General features: G+C 39.3%; 1 protein-coding gene across 13 annotated transcripts in view; it reads left to right on the forward strand.

The window, feature by feature from the left end:
* Positions 1–12,731, forward strand: part of FOXP1 (forkhead box P1) — a 575,342-nt gene that overhangs the window by 162,780 nt on the left and 399,831 nt on the right. For 3 of the 13 annotated variants that reach the window (XM_070492651.1, XM_044754162.2, XM_070492652.1), the window contains exon 1: positions 839–922. The exons of 9 other annotated variants lie outside the window; for them this stretch is intronic. The gene's annotated coding sequence lies outside the window, so the exon portion shown is untranslated. Of the gene's footprint in view, positions 1–829; positions 923–12,731 lie in introns of those variants that run through there. One more of the 13 variants, XM_070492649.1, reaches the window with a different exon arrangement.

Genomic DNA, 12,731 nt, shown 5'->3' on the forward strand with positions numbered 1-12,731 from the left:
TATTTCCACACACACAGAAACCTAAACTAAACTTTCTCTTTTGAGAAATGAATCTGACTGCTTATAAAATCTCTTGTCTAATGAACTGTATGCTTGACCAAGTGTATATAAAAAGACAGCGTAATTGACTAAGTGATTTTCAAACCATCTGCAGAATTAAATTGACGGGGGTGGGGGGGGCTGGAAAAAGAGCCCAAGACATGTAAAAGTTAGAGGAAAGTAGAAAGATTAGCCGTCACTTGTATTCCCTCTGCATTGAATGACGGTTGTTAATGTTTTGTCCTATTTGCTTGCAGATGTATTTAGAAGGAAGAGCACATTTCGGCTATAACCAAGATCCACTTTAAGCTTGCCTCTTCCTCTCCTCAGAAGCCAGTTCCATCAAGAATTTGGGGTACCTCATTCCATTCCATTGGATACATTTACTTACACAGCTAGCTGTTTTTGAGAGTTCTTATTTAGTTTATAAGTTTAGCATCAAACTATATTGTATCCTGACTACTTCAGGCTTTTTTATTCAACCCTGATTTTGAGAAAGATACAGTGTTCGTATGTATATGTCTAGCTCACCCTGCTAAAGGTCTACCTGGCATTTTGTCACTTGACGATGAATTGTGCGTCTTCATTCCAGTGTTGAAGGACATTTACAATCTTATTTTTACTGCAATAAACATCTTTGGCATGCCCAAGAGTTTCTTTAGAGTAAATACCCAGAAGTAGAATTACTAGGACAATTAATTGCATTTACTGAGGTGTACTGCTCCCCAGTTCAGAGCCTGCCACCACAGTGAGTTGAGAAAGACGTTAATGTGTCATTTCTTCCCTCGAGGAATCTCTAGTCTGGTGAGGAAGTGGAGGAGCATAACCGTCTGCAGAAGAACTGCGTCTTTCAACTGGACTGTATTGGTGCCCCCAAGAGGAGGTAATGGCCTGCCTAGGCCCCTAGTATCTTATAACAGACAATTCAAGTTGCATTGTGCCCATTCATTTCATCCATTTGAAGAGAGATGCCCACTACATGGATTGAATAGCAAGATCCTCCTCTTCTGTTACAGGTAGTAAAGTAGCTTAGAGAAGGAAGGTGTCAACCAGTTAATCCAGCAAGAGAGCGAAGATAGTTAGGGATGCCCAGCAAGAGTTGTCTTGCATGCAGGCCTGTTTTTGAGCTTTCTTCGCCATCACTTTCAAGAGGCTAACAGAACCCCAGAGAGGACTGTTTGAAGCAACGGCACACAAAAATAGGATTAAAAAAAAGAAAAATATAAGAATGAGAGGGAGGAAAAATTTCTGAGTGAATGAGGCTTTCACTGCTCCCTCTCATCCTGAGGCGTGATATGTAGATCTGTCCCGTGCTTAGGCCTGACAGCTTGTGGGGACAAGATGAATTTTTCAGTCAGTATGAGAAATGCTATCCACACCAACTGATCCCCTCCCCTGGCAGCTGCCTCCCTCTCTATCTTTCATCATTCCTCTTGATCCATCAGCTAGAGAATGCTAGAAGGCATGAGAATGTAAGTTGCAAATAGGAATTGGTGCCTGTTTTCTATCTGGGTTTATTTTCAAAAACCTTTTTGAACTTTTGAACCGCTAGCACCCACGGGGCAACGTGCAGCGGAGTTGATAAATAAAGATAATGTTGATGTGAGTACAATTTCTTTCATATGTAACTAGAGAAGCATGTGAGTTCCAGATAAGCTTTTCTTAGAAAAAATAAAATTCTAAATGTCAAAGTTTTTTGGGTGGGGGTAGGAAGGACTCCAACACTAACAGACATCCTTAGACCTTAGACCGATTAAGAGAAAATCAAGTTGATAACATGTAGGTAAATTTGGCTGAAGGACCTTCTGTTTTCACTGAATTTAGACTTCCCTCCTTCTGTGTGTTCTCTTAAAGCTTCTGTTTATTATTGTAATTTTATTTTCTGTTTTAGTCTGTAATGGTCACTTTCTAATTCCTCCCCCAGTGTATTGAAAAATGGGGGTGTCTGCATCTTACACAAGGTGTCTCATGAATGTGGGAGTTTGTTCTTTTCTTAAAACTTCTGGAAAAAGAATTCAGCTTTTGTTACTTTTCAAGCATCTTTTGAAAATCTGAGGTTTTATAGTCAAATAAAAGTCAAAACATGAAGCAATAATTATATATAAATTAATGAAACTGAAGAAATCCGTGCTTTATAAACACCCAATCCAGTTAAGTATCTGGTTTTTAGATTGTTTATTGAAATTTTGAAATAAATGATTTCATTGCATTTGTGCGAGTCCTGGGTTGAATCAGCCCACTGATGATATCAACAGGGTTTACCCCAATATTGGAGACATAAGCAGAATATATTGCTTGCTTGCCAAAAAAAGTTTTTTAAAAAAATGAATTCAACTTCAGACCCTCCCAGGAATACATACACTGCCAAGTGCAAGGTGAAAACTGAAAGCTTACATAAAAAAGAAAAATTCCATTTCTGGAAATAATGTTATAATTGTTAACGTTAGAGTAATTAGATTTGGCACCAGAAAGTTTTAACTTTTTGTCGCTGTGTCTACATCTTAATTACCTTTGGATTAACAGATTGATATAGAACATAGTAGGCATTTACTGGACATTTGTTGAATTAACAAACAGGGACATTTTTAAGCGACTTATTCCAAGTGCATCTCATGTAGAGATTTCACAGTAAAATGGAGGTTTGTGAGAAGTGTGGAGGTCAAAGTGGCTGATTGAAGTTATATAGAAAGTGATTTTGCTCTCGCTAAAGTTTGACCACGTTGCTTTCTGATTCGTTTTACTTACATGTCTTAGGCGTATGCACTTCAAAGGTGGAGATGTGGTGAGAGAAGACATTTCCTCATGGTCCATCTCCGGAGGCTGTAGGATACGGAAGGTTTTATCCCCTGCCCCTTTCTTGCCCCCAGTTGTCACCAGAGTTTCAGTCTACCTGGATGTTAGAGCTGCAGTCTACGCAGAATCAGGCATTTGATTTTTATTGACTTTGGAGAAATGCACAGGGTTTTAGAACTTTAGGAATACCCAAATAGTTACTTATTTTGAAACCTGCTGGAATTTCTTATTACTAAATTGCACGATGGGAGGTGATGGGAAGCGAGATAAATGACACCTTTTCTTGAATCTCTGTTTTGTAGTTTTTTCCTCACTGCTTGGAGTCCTAGAGAATGTATCACGTTGTGAAGTTGCCTTACCCCTGGAGGAATATGTATGTCTACATATGCAGACACACACGTGTGTATACCCACACACACGTACTAAAATGTATACATATGGGCGTACACATGCACAATATATGGTTGTGAAATTTTCTAACCCAAGATAACTCAAATTTCTTTCCTAACACAAAATGTCACTTTTACGAAAAGTTGAAAAATAAATATTATAATCAGCGAGGCATCACAAATAACTTTTAGGTCTAAATCAAGCTATTAAATGCTTTTTTATTTTTAAGTAGATAGGGGAATAAAATAGCTGCATAGTTCATAAAGCGGTGTGCCATTACTGCCTGCTGTGCCCAAGAATTATGCCAGCTTTTTACACTCATGAAGTAAAAGCGGATTAGAACTGTGATCAATGTATTATCCTATATTTCTTATTGTGCATTATATTTCCTTTTTGAGCACCTTTGTAGACTAAATGGCTACTAATGACATAATTACAATTGTTTGTCACCACCATAATGCGTGATTTCCGATCTCATCATGAAGATGTAAGTTAGATAAAGGAGGAGTTTTGGCAGGAAGACAAAGTGCAGTGATTTATTAAAGGCCAGATGTGGTTGTTAAAAGCTTTTCTACAGAAGGCTCAATTGAGCGATGTGAAATAGGAACGAAATCGCTCTGCACACCCAGTGCGTGGTTCTTGGTGTGAGTGACATAGTTGCTCATGGAAGCGTGACAAATGAGCCACATGTTTTATTGTTGTGTACAAATTTTATGTTGGAATTTAAACAGGGTGAGAAAGGTTCACATTAGCTTATACCAGCAAAGTAGGTGTTTAAAGGAAACTAATGAGACTAAAGTGCTGGCGATATTTTCAATTTGCTTAGTGCCTCATAGCAAGAACTGAAATATCTTACGTTTCTGTCAAGTATCAAAGAGGGAAAATCCCAGCACTGTTAAAAAGGGGAGAGAGAGAGGTTAATGTGAGAATTCAAAGAAATCAGAAGCAAGTGAAGACAAGATATTGCTTAAGCACTGTTGACATACATATTGCACACACAGACTTGACATATATACAATCAGATTAGATAGATGCTTCTAAGGAAGAGGCACAATTTCTGGTTTTAGTGTTATTTGCACACACAAAGCTCTGTTAAAATAATGGTAAGACCCTGGAGTGGTAGAAGCTATGAATGGTTTGAAGAGTGTTTTCAAGCTTTTGAAGGAGGAAAGAAACAAAAAAGAAGAAAATGGTTGTATTGTAAAGCCATTTTTCCGGTCAGAAGGTAGTAATCTGTTTCTCCTTTCCTTCTGTACTTCCTTCCCTCCCTTTCTCTTCCTCTTCCTCTCTCTCCTTTCTCTCTCCATTCTTCCTTCACTTCTCTGCACAATTTTCTATGGAGGAGAGTTACACTGTAGGATTAGGTCTGCGTAGTATGGAACCTGGAACTATACTGGACATGAGAACTTCCCTGTCTTTTCCAGGGTGGATAGAAAAATTACTTTAAATATTATAAGTTGAAGGCCTAGAGTTTTGTGGATTAACTCTGTGAAGCCAGCAAGAGCTTTGGGGTGGGGGGGGGGGTTGTTCATAATACTGTGACCTGCCTTATTCTTTCGGTGGAAAATACAAGGTCCTCCTCTTGTTTGCTCTCATGGTACTGCAGACTTGATGGCTCTCGTAGGTTTACCAGACTTTGTGATTACCTGTGTATTTGTAATGTTACTTGCTTACCGTTTATTCCCCTGTGAGCCATCTGTCAGTTCCACAAAGGCAGGGATTGTGTGACTAGGCCTATCACGTTACCTGACACACAGTGTGCTTTCGGGAAGTATTTGGAGAGTGAATCGAAAGAACTGCATGGACAGCAGCCTACATTCAGGATATCACTTGGAGAACACTAGCTAATCCATCCAGATCAAACTTTCCCAAACTATAAATACTTCCCCATATAATTAATGGAGCAGTTTAGATGACTCTCTGCCATCCCCTTAATTTAAAGTTTGGAGCTTCAGAATCCAGTTAGATCCCATCCCTTCCAAATTAATTTTTGCCTCCCAGGCACTCATCATGCAATTCCAGGGACTGCCACTTGAGGGCTCATACCCGACCCGTAGACAATTGAAAGACTAAAGTCAGAAAAATACCATGCTTTCTCCACCCCTTGACTCTGTCTCTTCCATTTAAAATATATATGTTCTTTATGACTCATATATTGAACCTTATAAAGAGATGAATAAAACTGAAATGCAGGGAGTAATGTTTCAAAGAAATAAAACACCTAGAACCAGGGCTGCCTTCATGGGCGTGAGGCCTGCGCAGTGGCCCAGAGCTCCATGCTCAGAAGGGCCCTGCGCTTGGTTTAATGCTCTGCTGTCGCCATCTTGAAATTCTTAATGATTTTGAACAAGGGCTCGCAAATTTTCCTTTTGCACTGGCCCCACAAATTATGTGGCTGGTCCTGCCCGTAAGTGTGTGTTCTTTCTGTCATTGTAATCACACGTGACTTTTCAGTTCCTGACTTTCCTTACCCTGCCAGAATTTGTGTTCCTTGAAGCTGGCTTGCCTCTGGCCTGATCTTACCTGACCAAGGCTCCTGAGAGCTTTATTGAGTGCTTGTAGGAAGCCTGTCCTCATGGGACACAAGCTTATGAGCTAAGAGCTTTGGTTTTGACTCAGACTTCTAGGTTCAAATCCTGACTCTGTAATGGGCGAGTTACTTGCACTCACCAGGCCCGGTTTCCTCATCTACAAAAAGGCGATGATAATAGTGTGCCTACCTTCTTGTCTTGAGGTGAGGGTTAAGTGTGTAGAACACACTTCCCAGGTACGTGGCTCAGGGTGAGCACTCAGTCACTGCTACGTATTGTTGCAGCCATTGGGCATCACACTTGCTTACACCTGACAGTTACTGAGCTTCCTGCTCTTTGTGGTTCTTGCTCCATTGAAGTTGCAGGATTCTCACCATGCTTTGATGCTGTCATGTGCCAGCGCTCAAGGTTCTGTGCAGCCTGGTACCAGAGTTCAAGCGAAGGCTTGACTCAAAGGCCTGGCGACTCCCTCTCCTCTCTGCTGCCTCCTTCATGTGGAATAATTCATAACACGGAAAGGACTGGTATAACTAAACCCAGCATTTCGTAACCCATTTCTGTTTCCCAGTGGTTCGAAGATGTCTCTTACTCAGTCTATTGTTAGAGGAACCAAACTCTTCTGCAGAGCATTTAAAACACCTTTTGAAGCAGCCGAAGCCCCTCCCCCATTCATACAGGGAATGTGCCAAACATTGACCGGATCAAAGGGACTTGTGTCCTTGGGGAGGGAGGACACATTATTGGGGGACTGATAGGGTGTGGGACATGATCCATTCATTATCTAACGAATATCTGTTAAAGACTTTCTGTGTCCCAGGCAGTGTTGTAGGTCCTGGAATGTAGCTGTTCACAGTGCCACCAAGAACCTTTCTTATTCTAGTCGGGGACGGATATCAGACAACGAAGAACTGTAATCAGACAGAGAAAAGTGCTGTGCAGAGACGTACGACAGGGTGATGAAGAAGAGTGCCTCTGGGCTGCTTCAGACAAGGGAGCCAGGGAAGGCCTCTCAGAGGAGGTGACGTTTGAGCTGAGGTCTGAATGGCAAGAGGGAGGCAGCTGGGAGAAAGTTGGAGGATAAACACTCTAGAGTTAGGAACAACCAGTGCTCAGACCCTGAGGTGCTGTGAGCTTCGTGGGTTTGAGGCACAGAAAGAAGACCAGTGTGTCTGGAATGAGGTGCGCGAGATGAAGAGGGGAGATGAATTGAGCAGGAGAATTAGCTGGGGCCTGATCCTTAGACTTCATAAGCCAGAGTCATGTGATCCCTCAGTGCCATTGCTCTAGCTATTGTTTCTGAGCTAGAAGGGAACTGGGAATCTGTTAAGTCATAAGCTGAATAATTCAATCAGTAAAGCCATCTCCTGGTATTAACAAGGGGGAAATGGGTGATTTTACCTGGATTCATCCACTTCAGTTCTCTAATTAAGAGGCGTAATACTGAAAGGAGCACTGGAATTAGAGTCCCAAGACAAGTCTCAACTCTACTGGGACAAGCTGTTCGTTTGTCTGATGACTTATTTCATCCATAAGACTGCTAATGCCTTTAACGCAAGGTTGGTATAATGATGAAGTGACTTAGGGCTTGTGGCAACTACTTGATAAATGCAAAATCATATGCAAATATTATGTAGCTATTATTCTTGAGAATCCTTTAGTTGATCACCTTACCTACTAAAATATCTAATTTTCTTAATTATGAAGAATACATTGTTTCTATCCATTAAAGAGACATTATATTACTTACAGAGAAAGCTAGCAAATAAGTGCATGATGGATATAGTTAACTTATTCCTTAAATGGTTTCCAAGTCCTGGTTCACAGTCATAGGTAACTGTTTGAACTTCGTTTTTAAAGTCTCCTGGATTTCTTGTCTCTTAGCTGGACTGACTTTGAAATATGGGAAAGCTTAAAAAGAAGGGTTAACTGTTGGTTTTAAAGCCTTATCTTTAAAGAGGACTCACAATAGTTCTTATAAGACAGAAGTCCTGTACCTCAGAAATAACTGCTGATTGCCTCGGATTTGGGCTTCTTAGGATGTGAGCAATTTACACAGTGTTCTTTGGGAGCTGGTAATTCTTGTGGAAATTTGGTCTACACAATTGACATTTTTGACGTAGGAGTTCGTTTTTGTCTCCATCCGCATCTCAGAATCTCTGGCTCTGCCCAGCAGGACATCTGTATGTGTCAAAGAATCAGATAGGATAACAGATTCCATCGGTCCGGTTCTCCAAGATTGGTTTTCAGGAGCCATGTTACTGGCCCCAGGGAATCTGAATTTCAAAATCTTACATTTCTTTGATTTCATAGACACCCCTTGGAAAGATTATCTCAGATTACTGGAAGACTTTATTGTTAGGTTTTAGAGAATTTTGCATTCTGCTTAGAAATCATTTTCGAGTTTTATTAGAACATTTACTAGCAATGGCGCTAATTATTTTAAATATGACCCTAGAAATGAGCTATGTCAGCTTGAAAAGATGATTTTTAACAGAATTTGGTTTTAAAGACGGGTTTTATAGACATTATAGTAATACCATTGTTATCTAATTAGCATCCACTGTGCAAATGTACGTGGTATTAGAGAGGCAAGTATACATAAAATTATAAATTGTGACATTTTATGAGGTTTTTTTTATCATGAGTCTTCTACAGTCATCATTACTTAACAGTGTGAAATGTGCCTTAGACATTACATCATGTAAAGACCAGGAGACAAAAAAACTGAGGATCAATTTTTGATTATAATAAAGTTTTAGTATGAGGCATTTCTGAATATGTGTCATGAATATGAGTCATGATTTTCACACCAAACCTGACCTATTATGATTATGTTTCAACTTCAAGGGGTTTTCAGTATTTAAATTCTAAACCTAATTCTAAGGTTTCATAATGATTCACATTCAAATCTACTTTTATGTTTTATAATTAAGTAAGAAAATATTGCTTATACCTACATTTTTACTATTCTTGGACATATTATAATTATTTCTTTAATTTCACCAATAAAATAGCCCATTTCTTCATTAGTAAATTACAAGGCTATCTCAATAAAAAAAATTAGTTTGAATGTGGCTTGCCATCTCAGATAGTCATTTCAGTTTGGAATTTTCTCACTTCTTTCATTAGTTCTTTTTGTAAAATGTGAAGATACTTTCTAGGTAAATTAATCCCTTCTTAGCGGTAAAATAACTTCCTTTTTGGAAAGAGTTATTAGAGTCTTATTCTTTATAATCTTAAATACCACTTATGTTAGAGTGAACAATACACGAAAAAATTACACTAGTTAAAAGAAGAATGATTACGACCTAGGCCAAGTACATCGCAATTATATGCTCATGGAAAACTGAGCTTTCTACTGGGAAAAGCGTGATATAGATGCCCGTGAAATTTCCAAAGTTTAAGTATTTTTGTAAATTAGGTTGTTCCTAGTTAAACAGGTGGCTTTAAAGGCTGGTTTCACTGTTGTTTTAATCATAGTTTAGTTACCATGGAGAAATATGCAAGTTAGCATTTATACACAGAAGTGAAATTTATGCTGCATAGATAATAGCCTAAATTTAGCTTGACTTAAGTTTACCACTTCCTTTTTTTTCAACAAAAAAGAATAATAATATATCACATATATCCATTAACAAGTTAATTTCTTTAAACGCTACTGTTATATTTTTAGAGGATTTCTTAAGCATCAACGGACACTTCTGTCACTGTGACTTCTTCCAGTGCTGAGCATAATATAACATATTACATTTGATTTGCTCTAATTGTGTCACCCTTAGGTTTAATAAAAGACTTTGCCACGTTTAAAATCAGGCATGTGGTGAAAAACTAATATTTGGACACGTTGCATCTCATTGGGTTTTGTAAAGGACTATCATTTTATACTGAAATTCTTCAGAAAATGCACAAGGGTGGTAGGAACAGTCTGACTTCAGAGCCCAACACTAGTTCTGATGACCATTTGGATATATTATCTAAGAGAAATTCTGAGAGAAGGTCTTTCTGATGTATCGTTTCGATCTTAATGTCCTCTTAGCTGGGTAATAGATTTTTCACCCTGAATTAAGAGCTTCGTTTCTGTGGAATCCAGCAACCGGGAGCTGCCTTGCCTGCCATTCGCTTTACCCAGCACCTCAGAGCGAAGGCTAAGTTTTCAAGGACAAACGTAGTAAGTGTCCTGATCCAACATGAGGTCCCCCAGCACGGAGAGAGAGCAGCAGATCCCTTTCAACACCAGCTGTTCTCACAGATATAGATTGCTGCAGTGAAATTTTCTTAATATAATTCAGGAAGCTCTAGAGAATTCTCCAAAACAACTGTGCCAACAAGGAAAATGTTGAATTTTTCATCAGCTGCCCAATGCTGAGAGTTAGTGGGCAATCCGTTCATTCATGACCAGATGTTCAGTGTGGTAACGCTCCGCAGTTAACTTGAACCCTGTGGCCTGTTTACCACTGGCTGCAAGGACATTGGCAGCAAGCTGGCATTGGAGAATTGAGGCCTGCACAAGCAAAAGACAGACGTGTGTGTCTGTGGCTTCCTGGTTTTCACCAGCGACTAGACAAGGTAGGGAGTGATGAAAGAAAGGGACGACATCACATCAATCATTTTGGAGGCAAGGAGTCTTTGCTATAGGATTGTGTCATGGGGGAACAGTTGGCAAATTCTTACATTCCTTTTTATTTGGGAAGAAAGACGGTCTTTGTTTAGTTGGACAGATTTTTTCAACCTGTGTCTAAACCATCAAACTTTTTGTGGTGGGGGCAGTAAGCGTGGGTGGTTAAGACAGTGAGAAAAATGTTTCTAATTTTAAACTAGAGGAAGTCAATAAAGTTGACTCTTAATATTGAAACTTTACTAGGTCCAATCTGGAATTGGAAATGTGTGATATTTTTGCCCTTTATTATTTATAATATGATTTATTTATAATATAATACTTTATTATTATAGGTGGGAGACATTTAGATCTTCCATTCATACAGATTCATCGTTTCCTTCATATACATGTTTTGAGCCCATGACATTTTTGTGAGCTGTTTTAAGTGATAGTGTTTGGGGAAAGGAAGGACTAGGTTAGAGTAGGGGTTTTTGAAGAAACAGTATGATTTTCTACCTTGAGAAGGATTCTTCCTTAAATTGATTAACTGTGTTTGATTCTGGGAGTGCAGCATGCCAGGCACGAGGAGGCAGAATTTCCTAACATACAGCCTGTCTCAGATGCAGGGCTCTTTTCCTCCCACCTCCATGGCACTGCACAATAATTTTTTTTATTGTGTTAAAATATACATCACATGGAATTGACCATTTTAGCCAACTGCACAATAATTTTAACTTATTTTAAAGCGCTATGAACAAAGGAAAGAAAAAAGCCTTTCTTATTTTGCTGTTTTTAATTTGGGGCTTCTATGGTGCTGTCCCAACAAGAAGTTGGCCTGTTTGCTTGAATCTAGAATGGAAAGTCATCACGGAATAAACCTTTTGCTTTTTGGAGATTTGGGTTGTTTTCTCTTCCTGTAGAATTCTTGACTCCCCCTGGCACATCCTTAGTGACACCCATCCGTAGTGGAACAAACGAAACTTGGAGGGTCTTTGAGCAGCAGAACCCTTGCAGTAATGATGTTTGCTTTGGCAGAGCTTTCTGCCTTTGGTTTACAAGGTTGCAATGAGCACTTCCTTTGCATTTCCTGCTTACAGAGAAGGCGGGTTGCATGTTGCACCGAGATAGCGAAATCTGTCATTACTCCTTTTAAACTTGAACTTCACTGGTCCTTAGAATCATACCAAAGGAGTATGTGTTTCATTTGTCCGGATGATTCTTTTCCCTCCTTTTTCTGAAAGGTCCCTTGGCTTTGTTGGCTTGGAAAAAGAAGGTTGTGAATTAGAGCAGGTCCTGACTTAGGCCTGCTGGGACCCAAGCAGAAGGCATGGCGTTGTTTTCTGGGATGCTAACTTGCTGATAGAAAAGCGAGAACCAGTTTACAGTAGCTCTGACACCACTGTTACCTTTCTTCAGTCCTCTCCAGCTGCTCCCAGCCCTTCGAATGCCTTCGCCGTGCACACAGTTTGTTCTTGGGTGTGAAAGCAAACAGTATTTGAGTTGGCAGCGACTTCTCTTTCAGTGGAGTTTGCTTGCCTCGGCAAGAAACCGCAGCATGAGCTCTCTGCTGCTGAAGGTTTCCACTGGCAGGATGGCCTTTTCCCACATTTCCTTGGTTTAAGGAAACAGATTTTTGAACTTTTTTTTTTTAAAGACAAAATGCCAACATTTAACAGCTGGAGTTAGTATATAATTTATGGTTTTCACTTTATGCTCTTGTGGATGTATAAAAATTAAAAATCTGCAGTTATTGTTACATTATGCAAGTTTTTGCAAAAAGAGTGATTAAAAATAGACCCTCTGTTATGAGGAATTCAAGAAAGTCATTGTTACCCAAACAGGTATTCTCAATTATTCTATCTTTAATGGTTTTTAATTGTTATAATTTACTCATATTCTATTACATGTCTCAGAGGAGATGCTTCTGAAAGCTCTTTGTTTTTCCTTTGAGGAACAAGTAGGAGTTTGTTCATTTGAACCTCTTCAGCTTTTTTTTTTAATCTTATTTTATTTTTTATTTTTTTACCTGTCAGTGTGTTAATCCTCACTTTAGGTAACCCTTCTTGTCATAGCGGTTCTGTCTGGAGAATCTTAATGGTAACAGCAAAGCAGTCTGAGGTCTGCTACCTGTCAAGGTGATAGTCGTTGTCAGTGGGAACTCATGCACCTCTCGTGGAAGTTATCCAGGCCTTTGTTACACCACAGAGCCTACCTTTTAGGCAAGCTTCAGTTTTCTTACATTTCCTTTAGGTGAACCTTATATCCACACCTTACAGATTCAGCATGTATATTCCTCCTTGGCTGGACACCTTGCTGAATTGGTAATATATCAGAATTAGGAAACGAATACAGTCAACCAATAAAAAAGTGACAGAATGTTG

Source organism: Equus asinus, chromosome 21, assembly GCF_041296235.1.
Source record: "Equus asinus isolate D_3611 breed Donkey chromosome 21, EquAss-T2T_v2, whole genome shotgun sequence".
Taxonomy (NCBI): domain Eukaryota; kingdom Metazoa; phylum Chordata; class Mammalia; order Perissodactyla; family Equidae; genus Equus; species Equus asinus.